General features: G+C 41.5%; 1 protein-coding gene across 5 annotated transcripts in view; it reads left to right on the top strand.

Moving 5' to 3' along the window:
* Positions 1–20,149, top strand: part of LOC132815744 (kelch-like protein 5) — a 144,171-nt gene that overhangs the window by 92,429 nt on the left and 31,593 nt on the right. The gene's annotated exons all lie outside the window — the stretch shown is intronic.

The raw sequence follows: 20,149 nt of genomic DNA, 5'->3' as shown, positions 1-20,149 counted from the left end.
TGAGCACATAAATAGGGTTTGGGAAAATCCTTAATTTTAACTACATTTTTGGGCGGCACGGTGGCACAATGGTTAGCACTGCTAGCTCACAGCTCCAGAGACCCGGGTTCAATTCCTGACTCAGGTGACTGACTGTATGGAGTTTGCACGTTCTCCCCGTGTTTGCGTGGGTTTCCTCCTGGTGCTCCGGTTTCCTCCCACAGTCCAAAGATGTGCGGGTCAGGTGAATTGGCCATGCTAAATTGCCCGTAGTGTTAAGTAAGGGTTAAATGTAAGGGTATGGGTGGGTTGCGCTTCGGCGGGTTGGTGTGGACTTGTTGGGCCGAAGGGCCTGTTTCCACATTGTAAGTAATCTAATCTAATCTAATCTACTTTCCAGAGAAATTTTGAATAAGAGGAGAAACTCAGTTTGATTTTTTTTAAAACCTTCTGTTAGCCAGGGAGCACTGAAGCTAACTGTAGTAGTCCCACAGCTACACCAGGTAAGATCAGTAGTTTAAAATAAAACTGACAATGGAACATAATCTAGCCATTAATGGTTAGATGTTTAGTTATGAACTACTTTCTGGTAAATCTGCTTTAGCGGACCAATCAGGTCCCAAGATAAATTGGGAGAAATAACACACAATTCCAAAAATGAAACAAAAAGAAATTGCATTTATATCCATTCTTATCACTTCCTCAGGACACCCTGAAGGTGTTTTGCATTAGTAGGTTAACGTTGAAAGTTGTTCTGCAGATACATACTGCATCAGATGACAGAACCCCACAAACAGAAAATGAAAGATCCTCTAGTAAATTTATTTTGTAAGTCAGAAGTGTGTGAAGAAGGAATGTTGAGAGCTCATAGAGCAACAAGTTCACTTTGCTCTTCGAACAATAAGACCATAAGTTGTTTGAGCAGTAGGTCATTCAGCCCATTGAGGTTGCTCCACCATTCAGTGAGACCATGGTTAACCTGATCATCTTCATCTTGACTTCCCAGCCTTTTTGCAATAACCTGGTTTCCCTTAAGTATGAAAACTCTGACTATCTCATCTTTGAATCAACCTAATGACCCAATTTCACAGACTTCTGTACTAAAAAAACATATTGATTCACTGCAGTTTAACCGAAAACAATCCTCCCAGTCTCTGGCTTAAATCAATGACCCCCCCACTCTGAGATTTTGCCCTCTGGTCAGAGACACTCCCATAACGGGATACAAACTCTGTTTATCTACCCTGTCAAGATCCCTAAGTATATTACTTATTTCAACAAGGTCACTACTTATTCTTCCTCACTGTAATGAATACAACTCAAGTCTATAAGTGTCTTAACATCAGGTGTGTCCATTTGAAGAGGTGAAATAAGAGTTCAGTTCACCATCTCAACTAACAATGCAACACTTCCTCAGTTCTACATTGGATTTTCAGTATAGATTAGTGCAAGACTTTGAGCAAGAATTCCCTCTCAAATCTGCTGTACCCTTAGTGAATTTCTGATGTTTCCACCTAATGCCAAACTGAAGTTATTCAGTCACTACACAATTACTGCCTTTGGTGTTTGAATTCATGTATCGCTGGAGATTAGAGTATGTCTGGAAAAATTAACAAACAGTGAAATTCACAACTGATCTTGGAGGAACCTGTTTGGGAGAGGTCACATCACAGAAACAGAGAAGTGGATGTTTTAAGCATAGCTTTGCAGTAAGGCTACAGTAAGAGTAGAATGGGTTCTTTCTTGATTAAACGTTTTATTGTGATATGTCTCTTGATTAAACTTAAAATATAAGCCATAAGTATTTTGTAGAGGAATAGGACAGTGCTATTTTCTGGATCTGTAGATTGAAAGAAGTAAAAAGTAGCCTTTAGTAGAGTGATATGCTCTTCATGTCGAATGTGAGAGTTTAGGGAGAGTTTACGGATTACTGAGGATTATATCTGCAATAAATGCCTTTGTTGCGAATCCTGTCCGATCGAATGAATCAGTTGGAGAGACAGTTAGAGGCAATGAGGAATTTACAAGAGCATGGGGATATGATGGATGGCAGTTATAGGAAGGAGGAAAAGTCGCAGACACAGTCACAAAGATGGGTTAACTCCAGGAAAGGTAAGAAAGGTAGGTAGTTAATGCAGAAGTCTTCTGTGGCTATCCCCATCTCCAACAAATATGCTGTTTGGAAAATGTAGGGGGTGATGGATTCTCAGGGAACATAGCACGAACAGCCAAGTTTATGGTATTGAGACTGGCTCTAATGCAATGAGAGGTACGTCGGGTTACAAGAGATTGATTGTGTTGGGGACTCTCTAGTCCGAGGTACGGATAGATATTTCTGTGGCCAGCAGCAAAAAAGCAGAGTGGTGTGTTGCTTCCCTGCTGCCAGGATCAAGAATGTCTCTAGAAAGGGTACAGAATGTTCTCAAGGGGGAGAGTGGCCAACAGGAGGTCATTGTACACACTGGAACCAATGACATAAGAAGGGAAAAGGTTGAGCTTCTGAAGGGAGATTACAGAGAATTAAGCAGAAATTTAAAAAGGAAATCTTAGAGAGTACTAATATCTGGACTACTCCCGGTGCTCCGAGCTAGTGAGGGCAGGAATAGCAGTTGAATGCATGGCTGAGGAGCTGGTGTATGAGAGAAGGATTCACATTTTTGGATCATTGGAAGCTCTTTTGGGGGAGATGTGACTCAAATTAGGATTGCACCTAAATTGGAAGGAGACTAATATACTGACAGGGAGATTTGCTAGAGCTGTCAGGAGGATTTAAACTAGTAAGGCAAGGGAGTACAACCCAGATAGTGAGGAAAGAGATCAATCTGAGACTGGTATAATTGAGAACAAAGGCAAGTCAAACAGTCAGGGCAGGCAGGGACAAAGCAGAGAACAAGGTAGGACTGATAAATTAAACTGTATATATTTCAATGCAAGAGGCCGAACAGGGAAGGCAGATGAACTCAGGGCATGGTTAGGAACATGGTACCAGGGATTCTTAGCAATTACAGAAATATGGCTCAGGGATGGATAGGACTGGCAGTTTAATGTTCGAGGATACAAATGCTACAGGAAGGACAGAAAGGGAGGCAACAGGAGAGTGGCATTTTTGATAAGGGATAGCATTACAGATGTACTGAGGGAAGATATTCCCGGAAATACATCCAGGGAAGTAATTTGTGTGGAATTGAGAAATAAGAAAGGGATGATCACCTTTTTGGGATTGTATTATCGACCCCTTAACAGTTAGAGGGAAATTGAGAAACACATTTATAAGGAGGTCTCAATTAACTGTGAGAATAATAGGGTGGTTATGGGAGGGGATTTTAAATTTCCAAACATAGACTGGGACTGCCATAGTGTTTTTTTTTATAGATATTTTTATTGGGAATTTAACATTTTGACAAATTTACAAAAATAAGCAGAATTTTCAAGCACAAACATTAATATAAAAATAGATCTTAAATATATAATCATCAAAATTCAACTAATCCACAATCATCCAGAGTGTATAGTTGAGTCGCTTACATCCTTCAAATAAGAGAAAATGTTCTCTAATACACTCATAACAGTATGATAAAAAGGAAGTTATTTCCAAACAATAAGAACAAAAAAAAATTAAACATGTTTGAATGGAGATCTTCCCCCTTGTTCTCAGGGGGCCTTACTACCTTTCCAACGTTCCACCATATCCTCTCCCAAACAGTGTCCCACCCTCAACCCGGGCGCTCCTTAATAGGATTTAGATATAATACCGAGCTAGAGTTAACAGTGAGCGCCGCACCCCCACCCCTCCCCACCCATACCTGAGTATATCTGCTAGCATCAATGCCACGTACAAACACACACAACTATAAAATTACAACTCCAACAGATTACAGTTAAGTATAATAACATAGCAAGGAAGACAACCCCAGAGGCAAAAGTAAAGTAGAATAAAGTATCCATTTCTCCCCACGGAGTGTGGGAGAGGCAAGCCAACATAAATTGTCTCTTACGATTTATTTAACCGAGTCTAAAAGTTTCTTGGCCTCTTCCGATGATCTAAAATTATACTCTGATCCTTCGTGGGTAAAGCATAACGTCGCTGGGTAGCGTAAGGTGTATTGAATATCTAAGTCCCTTAAACATTTCTTCACCTCATCAAACGCCTTCCTTCTTCATGCCAAAGCCGGGGAGAAGTCCTGAAATAACATAATCTTGGATCCTTCATGAATCATAGCTTTAGGATCCTTTCCAAGCTTTCTGGAGGCATCCAGGAGTATCTGCCTGTCCCTATAACTCTGCAGCCGGAACAGGACCGGGCGTGGGCGCTGGTTTGGGCCAGATCCGCGTACTGCGACCCGGTAGGCCCACTCCACCCTTACCCGGTCAGTTTCAGCCCCCAGGTTTAAAAGCTGGGGCAGCCATCGCTCCAGAAATGCTGCTAACTGTCCTTTCCCTTCTTGTTCTTGAAGGCCCAGCAACCGAATGTTCTTTCTCGATTTCTGTTGTCAATATCATCCATATAGATTTCAAAGGCCCTGATTCTCTGCTGGAGGGTTCGCACCTGTTCTGCAGCTGTTTGAGCTGCAGCCTCGGAGGTCGTGGCCTTTAGTTCCGCCCCCTCCACTCGGCCCTGCAATTCTCTGATAGAGTGATTCTGTTTCTGCAGCTTTTCTTCGAATGCATTCCATCTCTGTCGGGATTCTGCGATGAAATTGACAAGTGTTGATTCCAATCTAGCAATCATCTCTATAAGGCCTGTTTTTACATCAGCTGCAGCCGGAGGAGAGGAGGGTGGGGGAGGGGTCTTCGTTTTCTGAGAGCTGCGGGGTCCCTTTGATTTACTCATTATCCGCTCAGTATTAGACTGTTTAAATATAATATTCAGCAGCTAATTAAGATTAAAGAAATTTTTTGGGTGGTTTGGCAAGTGTGGTGGGGGCAGGAAACCCACTTTTCCCAGGTTTTGGGAAGGGCTCTGTAGACTCAGCTGCAAATGTGTTGCTGGTCAAAGCACAGCAGGCCAGGCAGCATCTCAGGAATAGAGAATTCGACGTTTCGAGCATAAGCCCCAAGCCCTTCCTGATGAAGGGCTTATGCTCGAAACGTCGAATTCTCTATTCCTGAGATGCTGCCTGGCCTGCTGTGCTTTGACCAGCAACACATTTGCAGCTGTGATCTCCAGCATCTGCAGACCTCATTTTTTACTCTGTAGACTCAGACTTGCTGAGTCGCCGCCATCTTGGATCTCCGGGACTGCCATAGTGTTAAGAGTTTAAATGGAGAGGAATTTATTAAGTGTGGACAAGAACTTTTCTGATTCAGTATGTGGATGTACCTACTCGAGAAGGTGCAAAACTTGACCTACTCTTGGGAAATAAGGCAGGGCAGGTGACTGAGGTGTCAGTGGGTGAGCACTTTGGGGCCAGCGACCATAATTCTATTAGATTTAAAATAATGATGGAAAAGGATAGACCAGATCTAAAAGTTGAAGTTCTGAATTGAAGAAAGGCCAATTTTGACAGTATTAGGCAAGAACTTTAAAAGCTGATTGGGGGCAAATGTTTGCAGGTAAAGGGGTGGCTGGAAAATGGGAAGCCTTCAGAAATGGGATAACGAGAATCCAGAGAAAGTATATTCCTGTCAGGGTAAACAGAAAGGCTGGTAGGTATAGGGAATGCTGGATAACTAAAGAAATTGAAGTTTTGGTTATGAAAAAGAAGGAAGTATCTGTCAGGTATAGACAGGATAGATCGAGTGAATCCTTAGAAGAATATAAAGGAAGTAGGAGTATACTTAAGAGGGAAATCAGCTGGGCAAAAAGGGGAAGTGACATAGCTTTGGCAAATAAGAGTTAAGAAGAATCCAGTGTTTTTACAAATCTATTAAGGACAAGAGGGTAACTAGGGAAAGAATTGGGCTCCTCAAAGAACAGCGAGGCAGCCTTTGGAGCCGTAGGAGATAGGGGAGATACTAAACAAATATTTTGCATCAGTGTTAACTGTGGAAAAGGATATGAAAGATATAGAATGTAAGGAAATAGATAGTGACATCTTGAAAAATGCCTATATTATAGAGGAGGAAGTGCTGGATGTCTTGAAACGCATAAAAGTGGATATGTCCCCGGGATCTGATCAGGTGTACCCTAGAACTCTGTGGGAAGCTAGGAATGTGATTGCTGGGCCTCTTGCTGAGATATTTGTATCATCGATTAGTCACAGGTGAGGTGCCAGAAGACTGGTCGACGTGGTGCCACTGTTTAAGAAAGATGGCAAGGACAAGCCAGGGAACTGTAGACCAGTGAGCCTGACATCGATGGTGGGCAAGTTGTTGGAGGGAATCCTGAGGGACAGGATGTACATGTATTTGGAAAGGCAAGGATTGATTAGGGATAGTCATCATGGCATTGTGCATAGGAAATCATGTCTCACAAACTTGATTGAGTTTTTTGAAGAAGTAACAAAGAGGATTGATGAGGGCAGAGGGGTAGATTTGATCTATATGGACTTCAAGAAGGTATTTGACCAGGCTCCCCATGGGAGACCGGTTAGCAAGGTTAGATCTCACGGAATATAGGGAGAACTAGCCATTTGGATACAGAACTGGCTCAAAGGTAAAAGACAGAGGGTGGTGGTGGAGGAGGGTGTTTTTCAGACTGGAGGCCTGTGACCAGTGGAGTGCCAAAAGGATCATGCTGGGTCCACTACTTTTCACCATTTATGTAAATGATTTGGATGTGAGCATAAGAGGTATAGGTAGTAAGTTTGCAGATGACACCAAAATTGGAGGTGTAGTGGACAGCGAAGAGGGTTACCTCAGATTACAACAGGATCTAGACCAGATGGACCAAATGGCTGAGAAGTGGCAGATGGCGTTTAATTTAGATAAATGTGAGGTGCTGCGTTTTGGGAAAGCAAATCCTAGTAGGACTTGTATACTTAATGGTAAGGTCCTAGGGAGTGTTGCTGAACAAAGAGACCTTGGAGTGCAGGTTCATAGCTCCTTGAAAGTGGAGTTGCAGGTAGATAGGATAGTGAAGAAGGTGTTTGGTATGCTTTCCTTTATTGGACAGAGTATTGAGTACAGGAGTTGGGAGGTCATGTTGTGGCTGTACAGGTCATTGGTTCAGCCCTTGTTGGAATATTACATGCAATTCTGGTCTCCTTCCTATAGGAAAGATAGTGTGAAACCTGAGAGGGTTCAGAAAAGATTTACAAGGATGGAGGATTTGAACTATAGGGAGAGGTTAAATAGGCTGGGGCTGTTTTCCCTGGAGTGTCAGAGGCTGAGGGGTGTCCTTATAGAGGTTTATAAATTCATGAGGGACATGAGTAGCGCAAATGGACAAAATATTTTTCTTGGGGTCAGGGAGACCAGAACTATAGGGCATAGGTTTAGGGTGAGAGGGGAAAGATATAAAAGACACCTACGGGGCAACCTTTTCACGCAGAGGATGGTACGTGTATGGAATGAGCTGCCAGAGGAAGTGGTGGAGGCTAGTACAATTGCAACATTTAAAAGGCATCTGAATGGGTATATGAATAGGAAGGGTTTGGAGGGATATGGGCTGGGTGCTGGCAGGTGGGACTAGATTGGGTTGGAATATCTGGTTGGCATGGACGAATTGAACCAAAGGGTCTGCTTCCACACTGTACATCTCAATGACTCTATGACTGTCTTGTATCTGACTGAAATAAGTTCATGGAGGCTGGTGTCTCGACACCAGGTCACCCTTTATTTACATGGGGATAGTATGTGGACTCTGATCAGCTTGCCTAGAGCTTGTCCCTAGAATGGGGAGAATCCCTGTCACTCTTGTTTTTTTTAAATCTTCATTGTGAAGCACTCCAATTATGGACGAATTCTGTTGATGTTGTTATGTTAAACATTTGGTATCACTGTGTCCCAGATCCAGGCTTTTCTTTCATTTAACCTACTCTCTCAATCTGTTCAGGGATGTTATTACACACCTCTGGGGCAGGTAGGACTTGAACCTAGGCCTCCTAGTCCAGCGGTAAGGATTGTTCCACAAGAGGGCCCCAATTTAACAGAACACACAACCACACTTTCCACAACTGGCTCGTGGTGGTGAAAGCATTGAATCCTAACCACTGAACCACCAGGGAAGCAGAGAAGTCTGCTTATATCTGTAAAGCAGGATGCCCTGATTGGGGCTGTTATCCTGGGACAATCAAGGAACTCATACTCAGTGCTACCCACGAGGCCAACCTCATTCCAATCACCACATTGACATCAGTGAGAATTAACTTGAATAATGTTTGGTGAAACTGGCTGGTTTTTTTTATTGGAGGTGTCCATTGTTCACTTGCTGCTTATCAGGCCAGTCTGTGAATGGTGACAATGTCCTGCTGCAACGTGTCCTACGCTATTTCTTCATAAGACCTAGTCGGTACAGTTATTATAAAGTGATCAAACCAGCCACTCGTGTTAAACACAGATCAATCATTATTAAGGTAGCTAAAGGTAATTGTGTTGAGTTTTAACCTGAGATATTCCAGTAGCCATGTCCAAAGGACTCTGGTAATTGGTAGCTGGTAATAATATTCACCTTCCTATTTGTTATGTGTGTGGGTTTGATAACTGTACTGTTTACTTCTTAACTGCCCTCTTTTCTGCCATTGATCTAATTTCGAGCTTCTGGAAGCTGTACTTGTTGAATATTTCTTGATTTGGAAACAAAGTTCTTCTGTATTCCTTTTTTGTCAATGTCAGGACTAAGGTAATGATGATGTCTGAAGTTGAGTGGCAGTGGCAGAATCTAACTGAGTGCACTGTTGATTCCTTCTGTCACTTTGATTGGGAGGAGGTTGATAAGTTGATGGTCAATAATGTTAAATGTATGCTATATTTTGTACAATGGAAAATAACTGAACATTTTCCAAATTATAGAGCATTTTACATATATATGTGCTTCATTTGCACTGAATATATATGTAACCAATAGAATGTAACTATTTAGGAATTAGGAGTTCCTTGAGCCCCTCCCTATCGTCTTCATGGGGACCTTCAAAGATAACCTGTCAAACCCAATGATATTCCCACTGGGTATATCAATCCAGATTATGAGAGAAGGCTGTGATAATTGATTGTGTTGTGATCAAGTATTCTATCAATTGTTACAACAGTAATCAGTGAAAATTAGCCATTAAAACTGAAAATCATGGTCACAGATGCCCCTTGCAAATTCCAGCTCTGATTAATGGGTTTATGCTGAAGAAAATTTATTTTTGAACAAGTAGCGACTTTTTTCTGAAGTTGTTTTTAACCTGCGCTTACTCCGACAAAGATGATAATGCCAAATTTCAAATACCACTGCAAGTTATCCATTAAGAGAAAAACTTCTGATTGGCTGAAATTTACCCAGTGAGTGTGGCTTCTCAAGGTCCAGGGTAATTATTTTTTTACATGCGCAGGTTTGAACATATGCCTTCTGTTTGTAATATGAACGTATGCTGCTTGTAGAAACCCCTGATAAACCCAGATTGGAGCTTTACTGATGATCTTGAATTGCTTGATACTGAGTGCACTCAACAATGTTTGGCAAGTGTTGCCCAACCACAAAATCACATCCAACTGTAAGTGTTTTATTTTGGACTTGGCATGTGCAGACAAGCCAAGTATAATCTGTACTTTGATCAAATTTTTCCATTGATTGTTCATAATAAGCAATCTGTCAGTACCTGTTGTACTAGCACTGAAATTCATTCGTAATGTTGCCAAATCGTACACTGGGGAGAATGTGTGTTGGACTGCAAGCAACATTGTATTGATGGAAAATGCCACGCATGTAGTTGTGTATTGTAGTGGTGTGAAATGGCTTCTCTTTAACCTGTTGGTGAAATTTTTGAGATACTTTATCTTTCCAGGGTATTCTGAGGTAGACTTTTAATAAATGTAATATTAAAGTTTAACCAGGTTCTGAACACCACCACCACCCTATCTAACCTAGAGATTTGGGACACTATATCTAGTCATGTAGTATGATCCATGAGTGCACAGATGCTCAGTGGAAAAAATTCAACTCATAGACAGACTGGATCCAGGTTCTGAAATTTTCAGAAATCCTTTCTGCTGATGCATGACAAAAACAAGGCATCCTGGACTTGAAGTATGAATGACGTGACAGGTGAGTTATTGCTAAACTCCAAATTGACAATTTAGCTGGTAATTAAAGCTCTAAATGCAGACTTTAAGTCAGCTAGCTGCATTTATTCCAAAATCAATCTCAGGGTTTCCTAAATGTGACAATAATCAGCACCATTACAAACAGAAGTCACAACTTTTGGCTCAAACTATTGCATATTTCAGGAGGTTAAATATGAAACCAAGCCATTTAAAAGCAATTACCAAGACAAGTAGCAGTTTGGCAATGCATGTGATATAGTTTAATAAAGACTCCGGCCAATGTGGGCTATGGCAAGATTTGTGGCAGAATCAGATGAGAAGTCCAGTAAGGCCTATCTTGATGTCAGGAGCATCTCACTCCATCTTTTATGTATTTGATTTACGGTGTGGCGAGTAGCCAGTTAAGGGGGTAATTGATTGTTAAACACTTGGCTAACAGGCCAACTCACCTCATTAATATTCAACTTGCTGTTTTACCAAATGTGCCAAAAATGCTAAACATTGAGCAAACTTGACCTGAAAATCAGAGTGATTACTTGGCAAATAAAAGCAAAATACAACAGATACTAAAAATCTAAAAGAGACACAATGCTGAAGAAACTCACAGATCTGGCAGCATCTGCAGAGAGGCCTGGAGTTACCATTATAAGCCTGTTATGAAGCTTCTTTAGCACTCCGTTTCTGGAGAGCTCAAATTCAGTTTGTCACTTGCTCCAAAAGACCTTTGTGTCTGCTTGGACCAAACTGCATCTTGGCACAATCCATGTGCATCAGCCGCATGCACTCTCATCTACAGACATTAACATCCAGCATTTGCCAACCATCACGACCATTCTGGTGCCTCTCCGATACATTGGCAGGCCTCTTAGGAAGCAAAGGTCCATATTACTGGGACGAACATTGAAAGGCTGCAACAAGGAAATTCTGCATGTAGGGGCAGGCACCAAGCTGGTGGACTCAACTTCATCTCAGAGCTATTCACTGGCTGTTGTCACGCACTGTCATTTAATGTCCGCCTGTAAGTTCACAGGATCCATGCCTTGTATTGCCTGGCCATGTCATGCCTGTTAGCGTATTTGTGCTTCAGGCAGAGTCAGATGCTATTGGTATTGCTGCTTAGCACATCAAGACCTCAGTCTTTACACCTGCAGCATTTGCCAACTGTCTGCATGTACATTTATTCGACCAACTGGCCATGTTGGAAATTAATGTGGGCTGGTTCCAAGTTCAATAAGGGGGCCACTGGTCAGGGATCCTGGTACCGGTCAGACTCTGCACAGAGTCGAGAGTTTTGGCTGTAGTCAGTCTTCCACATCAGCCGCTCCCGGTGTGGGGGGGGGCTTGTAGGGACATCAGTGAGATCACTGCCAAAAGGAGTCAGGAGTCCAGGCTGGAGCGGGGACTGGGGGAATCTCAAGGTAAATTGAGTATACACAGAAAAGCATCTGATGGCATGGTAAGCTACAGGAATGGGGTTACTGGCAGTGACCGCCACTTTTCCCTCAACAGGTGGAATACAGAGTGAAAGAGTGTACATCATAAAGTCTAATGCTGGGGTTCAGGGGGCAAGGAGAATAGTTGTCCATGATGTTCAATGTGGTGGTCTCTATAGAGGGAGGGGGTGGAATGAGTTGAAATGGGCTGTCGGGATAGTGTGATGTAAAAGGGGAGATAGTTGGGCCTATCTGTCAATCACACAGGGTGCAGTGCTGACATTGTTCACTGTGGACTGCATTCCGTATCATTACCTTTGGTTCTCTCGGCATGAAATATGACTAGAAGATGCCTGGGACAATGTCCAAGATGGGGAGATTCACTGTCAGTTTGATGGATGAAAGCATGGCATCCACATTTGCTGGACATTGAAGGAACAAATGAATGTAGCTGGGGTGTGCAAATGATTTTTTAAATGTAAACTACAATTATTTCATCACTCATTTACTATGCATACAGAGTGAAGATGCATAGGAGTTGGATGCTGGGCAAAGGCGATTTGTGCCATGAAGTTGGTGTTTGCATCTTTAACATGGGCATCTCAATGGTGTTGAGGTTAGCAGTAATAGCATTACATAAAGCCCTTGCAATTTTCGAGGGTGTGGGAGCTGTATACCGTCATTTTATCATCTGATGTGCAAGTGTATTTATGGTCTGTATTGAATGCACTGAGAAGCAGAAGGGTTAATGTTGATCTTATTGTTGCTCTGAGATAAGAGTCTCAGATCAATGCAGGCACTCCATTTTGAGGCATGTGATGGTCACTGTCAGTGGAGCTCCTTTAAATTGCTGTACATGCTGAACATAAAGGTGGCTGGATGATGGAGACATGTTCCCTGTTATCAGAGTGCTGGAATATGCCATGCTATGGAGGATTGTGCTCCAGGGTATGCCACCACCAAAAGTTCTGAGATCTAAGAACCTCTTTTGCTATTTGTATCCCTAGTTTAGGTCATTTCCAGTGAACATGCTGGGCTCTACCCTGGTGGGATGTTGGGTCTGCTCTTCCCTCCCTACCAACCTATTACAGTCACCTCTCATCTGCATCCAAATATTGCCATGCCACTTAGCTTCCCTGCCCCAAGCCCACACCCAACACCCAAGTATTTTTCTGTCCCCTTCCCCCTCCGCATTACTGATGAAGGGCTTATGCCTGAAATATTGACTCTCCTTCTCCTCGAATGCTGCCTGACCTGCTGTGCTTTTTCCAGTACCACACTTTTTGACCCTGCCTGTGTGGTTGCTTACCTAAGAACGTGAAGGTGGATACAGGAGGTGCACAGCCAACAGCAAACCCAGGAGCTGCAGCAGCAGCAGGCCTTGGGATGAGGAGCACCCAGCACCTCCCTGGATGTGTGGAAGGCCCAATGTTTTTCGACTCCTTCTCCATTTCCTGGCCATGGGTGAGGCACAGTGTTGGCTTAGGCTCCATATGTTCCGGGGCATGGTGACTGAGTTATACTGGAATGGAATGCTGTTCTCTCCCAGAGATTGTGAAAGTGACAGCCTATGCTCCTTCTGGAGAGTGATGGGTGAGGTATGTGGGATATCTCTGTTGTGCACCACAAATAGATTAGGACAGTGACCAATGCTGTTTGTGAGGTTGCACTGGATCATTTCATTTCCCAAGATGAGATCAGTGCTACAAGCCAGGCAGTCGGATTCCACAACCTCACTAGGTCCCCCCATGTGCGGCATGCCATTGACTGTATACATGTGACACTGAAAGTGCTGTAACACAACACTGCAGAATTCATCAACAGGGTGGGCTTCCATTCAATTAATGTCCTTGTGATCTGTGATCACTGTTACCACTTCCTGGTGTGTGCTCTGATATTCATAACCACAATGGCAATCTTTACTCTAAACTCAGCATGAGCACATTTCCCTCCTTTATCAGTTAGAAATGTGCTGGTGCCACAAATCCACTCCCTATCAATTTTTCAATTATTTTATCTACAGTAAAGGATGTTTCACCCTTGCCATGTACTACTATAGAGAAACAAAATCTGATGCCAGTCTATAGTATAGAATTAAAGTACTTCTGTCTTTATCCGATAACTTTACATCCATGACAAGCTTGTGAAAATCACGTGCCATTGAAAAACCTAACACAGGATGTCATGACATCATTCCATACTTTTCACATATGTTATATTTTGTACTTTATCTCTGTATCTTTATACTCCGTGTCAAGCAAAAAATCAGGATCATTAATCTGCAGCTTGAAATTGATTTAATTGTAAAGATAAATATTGGCATATGTGCAGGAAATTTATTGGGTTAAAAGTGCCTGGGCTAATCAGTATATTCTTGCATCCTACACATCATAGAATCCCTACAGTGTAGAAACAGGCCATTTGGCCCAACAAATTCACATCTATCCTGCAAAGGGTAACTCACCCAGACCCTTTCCCCTACATTTCCCCTAACTAATGCATCTAACCTACACACACCCCTAAACTCTAGTATGGCCAATTCACCTAACCTACACATCGTTGGACTTTGGGAGGCAACCCAAACCGACACGGGGCGAATGTGCAAACTGTGCACAGACAGTCACCTGAGGCTGGAATTGAACCCGGGTGCCTGGTGCTGTGAGGCAGCAATACTAACCACTGAGCCACCGTGCCGCCCAATATCTATCTATCCTTTATCTATTGTTATATTTGTTCTGAAATTGCTACAGCAAAGTGCAATCAAAAACAGTTTGGGTAGTCAAATTGCATAAAACAAACTAATTTATTATAGGTTCCAATATGTCACATGATGTCAGTTGACCACATTTCAGTAAAGTAGATCAACAAAAGTTTGCCTTATCCTTCAGAAATATCACACTCCTTGCTTTTTGTAGACATTCGAGTCAAACCACAGAAAGGAACTGAAGATGTGATACCTATGCCAACCAGTTCTGAACTAAGGAGGAGCTATTGAAGCTTCTTATGTCTGAGATGGCACTAAGACCCTGCAGTTATCTGTTATGACACCATAGTTTTTCACCAGATTCATCAAAGCTGGCTTGTTAACTAAATAATTCAGTCAGCAACCCAGTTCACACGACTAAAACAACTGGCTTTTAAACATTTAATTTTGTAGATATGACCTCTTTCCTCAGTCTGATTTTTCCATGGCTACTGTCTAACAACATTCCAGCTCCATGCTTAGCTACAGCCTGCCTTCTGACCTCTCTCAATATCTTATTTCGAGATAGAATTATGTCTTTCACTAAAGAAGTTCCCAGCCTTGAATTATATGATTAGATTAGATTAGATTCCCTACAATATTGCTGCATCTCCAACTACAGTCCACCTTCATCTAAACTACTCAATAAAGGAATTCTGTCGGACCAGCCAAATGCAAAACTTGACTGGATGTTAACTTAGTAGATTCAAAATTATGTGAATGAAGTGCTGATATCTTTGCCTTTGAAATAATTTATAATAGCAACTGCTTTTTTATTTCCTTTATTCTCTGTATGCCTGTGTGTATAAATGTGCATTGAAAGACATTTCCATGGATTTTGAATGCACGAATAAACCTTTATTAGTTTTAACCCTAAAGAACGTACCGTGGGTCATTTTCCAATTAGACTTCACAAATATGGTTTGTGGAAAACAGACCAGCGTATAGATTTCGTACAGGAAAAGAAACAAATTTTAAAATTACTTCTGTTTCGCGCAGGAGGTAAGAACGTTAAAATAATGAAACTCACTTTTCTGTCTTGTCTGTGACAAATAGTAAAGGTAAAATATTTCACCATCAAATGTATTTGATTCAAGATCATCCCACTCCACTTGTTAATGCCACTTTTGTTTTCTTTGAGGAACATAAGACTTGTTAGGCAAAAAGGACATCAACTCCATCTAGGTCGTTTAATATCTTTCTGATAGTCATGTGATCAAATGCCTTATAACTAGTTTGCAAGGACCGAGGCCTGAGGAAAGAAAACTTTCAGATGTGGAAATCTTGAGGAACTGTAGGTTCAAAGTCCTTCTAAATACATTCCAAACATGCTGCACTTAGAATGTACTTGTTCACAACTTACACATATACTGTATCTCAAATTTTTCTTTACAAAAGAAATATGTCTTATTTGCATTGATTAAATAAATGAAGCCACTATGTTCCCTCAGTAACCTAACCCATAAGTTTGCCGCTCACTTAGTGAAATAATAGGAGTGATTTTTAAACCAACCCAGCATCAGGGAATTGGCAAACCGAGTGAAAAGTTTTACACTGATCCTGATTTCACTGACTGTTGAAATGAATTGTATCCTTGAATGTATGTAATTCCCAGCTTCTACAGCCCTGGGCAGTAAAGAGTTCCACAAATTCATTACCGTCTGACAAAATAAATTTCTCCTCATCTGACTTGAAAAATGATCCCTTGTTGATAGAGTATGCCCTCTGGTCTAGACCCTCCCATGAGTGGAAAGAATCTATCAAGAGTCTCTCATTCTTTTACATTCTAATGAGTATAGGCCCAACCTACTCACCCTTTCCTCATAAGACGGTCTCTCTATACCCAACATCAGTGAACAGTCTCTGAACTGTCTGCAATGGCAGTATGTCTTTCATTAGATAAGGGGCCTAAAGTTGTTCACAGTATTCCAGCTGTAGTTTGACTAGTGTCTTGCATGATTTTAGCAAGACTTCCCTGCTCTTTTATATTCCACTCTTTTAGAAATACAGGCTAACATTCCATTTGCCTTCCTCTTACCTGCTGAACTTGTATACCAGCTTTTTGAGAAATGTAGAAACATAGAACATAGGAAAAGTAGTGTGCTATTCAACCCTTTGAGCCATTCAATAACATGATAGGTGTAAGATTTGCATTCCAAGCGTCTAACCAAAGTAATAAGTAATGCAAAACTGTAAAAACTAATTAAGGTAGAGAGATCATAACAATTTATCAAGGTGATGGTGTCAAAACAGGACAGTAAGGAAGATTTTACAGATACACAACAGAGTGGTGGTGCGACATGAATCCAAGATCAGGTTCGCAGCCATCTTCATGGGTGCAGAACTTGGCTATCAGTTTCTGCTCAGCGATTCTGCATTGTGTATCTCAAAGTCCATCTTGGAGGATGCTTGCCTGAAGATCGGAGGCTGAGTGCCCTTGACCACTGAAGTGTCCCCCAACTGGGAGGGGGCATTCTTGTCTGGCTATGGTTGCATGGTATCCATTCATCCATTTTTATAGCATCTGCATGATCAAAATTGCCTCCTTAAAGTATTCGAATACATTTGTCAGTTGTGATTTCCCTTTGAAGTCATGCTGACTCTGCTTGACCATTTTATGCATTTCTAAATGCTCTGCTCTTACAACCTTTAAACATCCTTAATTCTGTACTCCAACATTTTCCCAACAACCGATGTTAAGCTATCTGGCCTATTTTTTTTTCTGCTTCTCTTTTTAAATAAAGATATCACCAGGGTAATTTTCCAATTCTCTAGATTCTGAAAAAGTCCCAATATAAGAATTCTTAGAAGATTTCATTCGTTCATGGGATATGGCTATCATTGGCAAGACCAGCATTGGTTCCCTAATTGATTTTGCAAATGTGGTAGTGAATCACCATCCTAAACTTCTGCAGTCTTCCGTGTGGTATTTAAGAAGGAATTTCATGATTTTGGTCCGGTCTTAATGAAGGAATGTACTTCAAAGTAAGAATAGTGTGATTTGCAGAACTTATAGCTGGTAATGCATATTTGTCTTATCTTTTTGTGTGATAGAAGTCACAGATTTGGAAGGTACTGACAGACAAGATAGGTCAGTAGCACAGGTCTGATAGGGGTTAAGTTTCTTTTAATTAATTTTAATGTTTTGCGCAAGGTTGTTTGCTTTCTTTCATTCATTGGTTTAGAATTTGTCTTTTCATTATTGTTGAGGGTATTTTAACCCTCCATTAACAGGAGATTTAAAATGTGAATGGAAGCTGTTTAGCTGTTACCGGAGACATTCTGATACCTTCACACAGAGGAGAGACCCTCTTTGCAGGCTACGTATTTTTCAGCTGCACTGGCCACACTCAAGCCCATGGCCTCTTAGAGTCATAGAAACAGACCCTTTGGTTCAATTCATCGATGCCGACCAGAAATCCCAATCTAACCTAGTCCCACTCGCCAGCACCCAGTGCATATTCCTCTAAACCCTTTCTATTTATATACCCATCCAAATGCCTTTTAAATGTTGCAGTCATATCAACCTCCACCGCTTCCTCTGGCAGCTCATTCCATACACGTACCACCCTCTGCGTGCAAAAGTTGTACTTTAGGTCTATTTTAAGGCTTTCCTCTCTCACCCTAAACCTATGCCCTCTAGTTCTGGACTCTTCCACACCAGGGAAAATACTTTGTCTATTTGTCTTTTCCATGCCCCTCATGATTTTATAAACCTTTTATAAGGTCATTCCTCAGCCTCCAGTGCTCCAAGGAAAACCGTCCCAGCCTATTCAGACACCCTCACAGCTCAAAGCCTCCAACCCTGGCAATATCCTTGTAAATCTTTTCTGAACCCTTTCAAGTTTCACAACATCCTTTCAATAGGAAGAAGACCAGAATAGCATAGCCAACATCCTGTACAGCTGCAACATGACCTCCCAACTCCTATACTCAATGCTCTGACCAATAAACGAAAATATACCCAACTCCTCCTTCACTGTCCTGTCTACCTTCAACTCTACTTTCAAGAAACTATGAACCTGCACTCCAACATCTCTTTGTTCAGCACCACTCCCTAGGATCTTACCATTAAGTGTATAAGTCCTGCTAAGGTTTGCTTTCCCAAAATGCAGTGCCTCACATTTAGCTAAATTAAACTCCTCAGCCCTTTGGCCGATCTGATCAACATCCCATTGTAATCTAAGGTAACCTTTTTCACTGTCCACTACACCTCCAATTTTGGTTTCATCTGCAAATTTACTAACTGTACCTCCTATGTTCACATCACTTATATAAATGACAAAAAGTTGTGGACCAAGTACCAATCCTTGTGGCACTCCACTGGTCACAGGCCTCCAGTCTGAAAAACAACCCTCCACCACTACCCTTTGTCTTCTACCTTTGAGCCAGTTCTGCATCCAAATGACTAGTTCTCTCTGTATTACATGAGATCTAACCTCACTAATCAGTCTCCCATGGTGAACCTTTTCAAATGCCTTACTGAAGTGCACATAGATCACATCTACAGCTCTGCCCTCATCAATTCTCTTTGTTACTTCTTCAAAAAAACTCAATCAAGTTCCTGAGACATGATTTCCAATGTACAAAGCCATGTTGCCTGTCCTTAATCAAATACGTGTACATCCTGTCCCTCAGGATTCCCTGCAACAACTTGCCCACCACCAACATCAGACTCGCTGGTCAATAGTTCCACGGCTTTTTTTCCACCTTTCTTAAAATGGCACCACATTAGCCATCCTCCAGTCTTCTGGCATCTTCCCTGTGGCTGTCGATATTTTGATTGGCTAAGATATTTGTATCAATGTGAAGCAATTATTTCCCTAGTTACTTATCAGCTCTGTGGTGCCTGCTTTTTCTGTTACTGTTTCAGTGAAAAGTGACATTACTTAACAACTCTCAATGTACTCCACTAAGTAGGATAAAACTGCAGCCATTTCTTTGCACTTTTCCACTCAGTTCTAGGACATATAAGCTCAGCAATTATTCTGTGTCTTTCCAGAGATACCCACATACCATGAAAAAGATTTAAAAAAAACAAAGCATAATGATTGAGGATCAAGTTTTATTCTTCAGTTTTTACGACAGAATAGTTTTCTAGGCCAATACAAAAATCAGTTAAGAATCAAGAAAATTACAATGGGTCTGGAGTTATATAAAGGTCAGACTGGATGAAGGCGCAACGCTCCGAAAGCCAGTGCTTCCAAATAGACCTGTTAGCCTATAACCTGGTGTTGTGTGATTTTTAATTTTGTCCACCCCATTCTAACACCGGGACCACCACCTCAAAGGCAGTAATAAACCAGATGGGTTTTGACAATAGTCCAGTAGTTTCATGATCACCAGTATAGATACCACCATTTATTCATTCCTGCTTTTCTGAATTAATTGAATTTAAATTTCCCAGTTGCCATGGAACCAGGTACAAAGACATTATTCCCCTTCAAGTGTACTTGGGTTGCTAGTTTCTCTATTTAAGTGTAATAGCCCCAGGGCTATTCTAAATGTTCATTGTTCAGTGTACTGTATCTCTCTTGTGTCTCATCTGCTGATTGTTTACTTCCTTTTCTGACAAACATCACAGCCCCTGTGCTCTACTTTCTTTTGCTTCCCTTTCTTGCTAGCTGTTCTGAGCTTGATTCTCAGCTATCCCTTTGTGTTGTAAACAACTCTAAAATGACCTTGTATTTTCTTAAGTAGAGATCTGGAGAGTCCTTTAAAACTTTATCCTTTATTATTTCACACAAGTGATCTCTTAAAATGGAAACAAGTGTGTTCCATATAAAGCAAAAATGCATTATTTTATCCATCAACAAGCTATTTTTACTTTGCATGTGAAGAGTGCACTTTCCATAGGAGAATTGGC

The sequence above is a fragment of the Hemiscyllium ocellatum genome, chromosome 1 (assembly GCF_020745735.1).
Source record: "Hemiscyllium ocellatum isolate sHemOce1 chromosome 1, sHemOce1.pat.X.cur, whole genome shotgun sequence".
Lineage (NCBI taxonomy): Eukaryota > Metazoa > Chordata > Chondrichthyes > Orectolobiformes > Hemiscylliidae > Hemiscyllium > Hemiscyllium ocellatum.
Note: the sequence above shows the minus strand (reverse complement) of the source record. Positions and strands in the feature narration are given on the sequence as shown.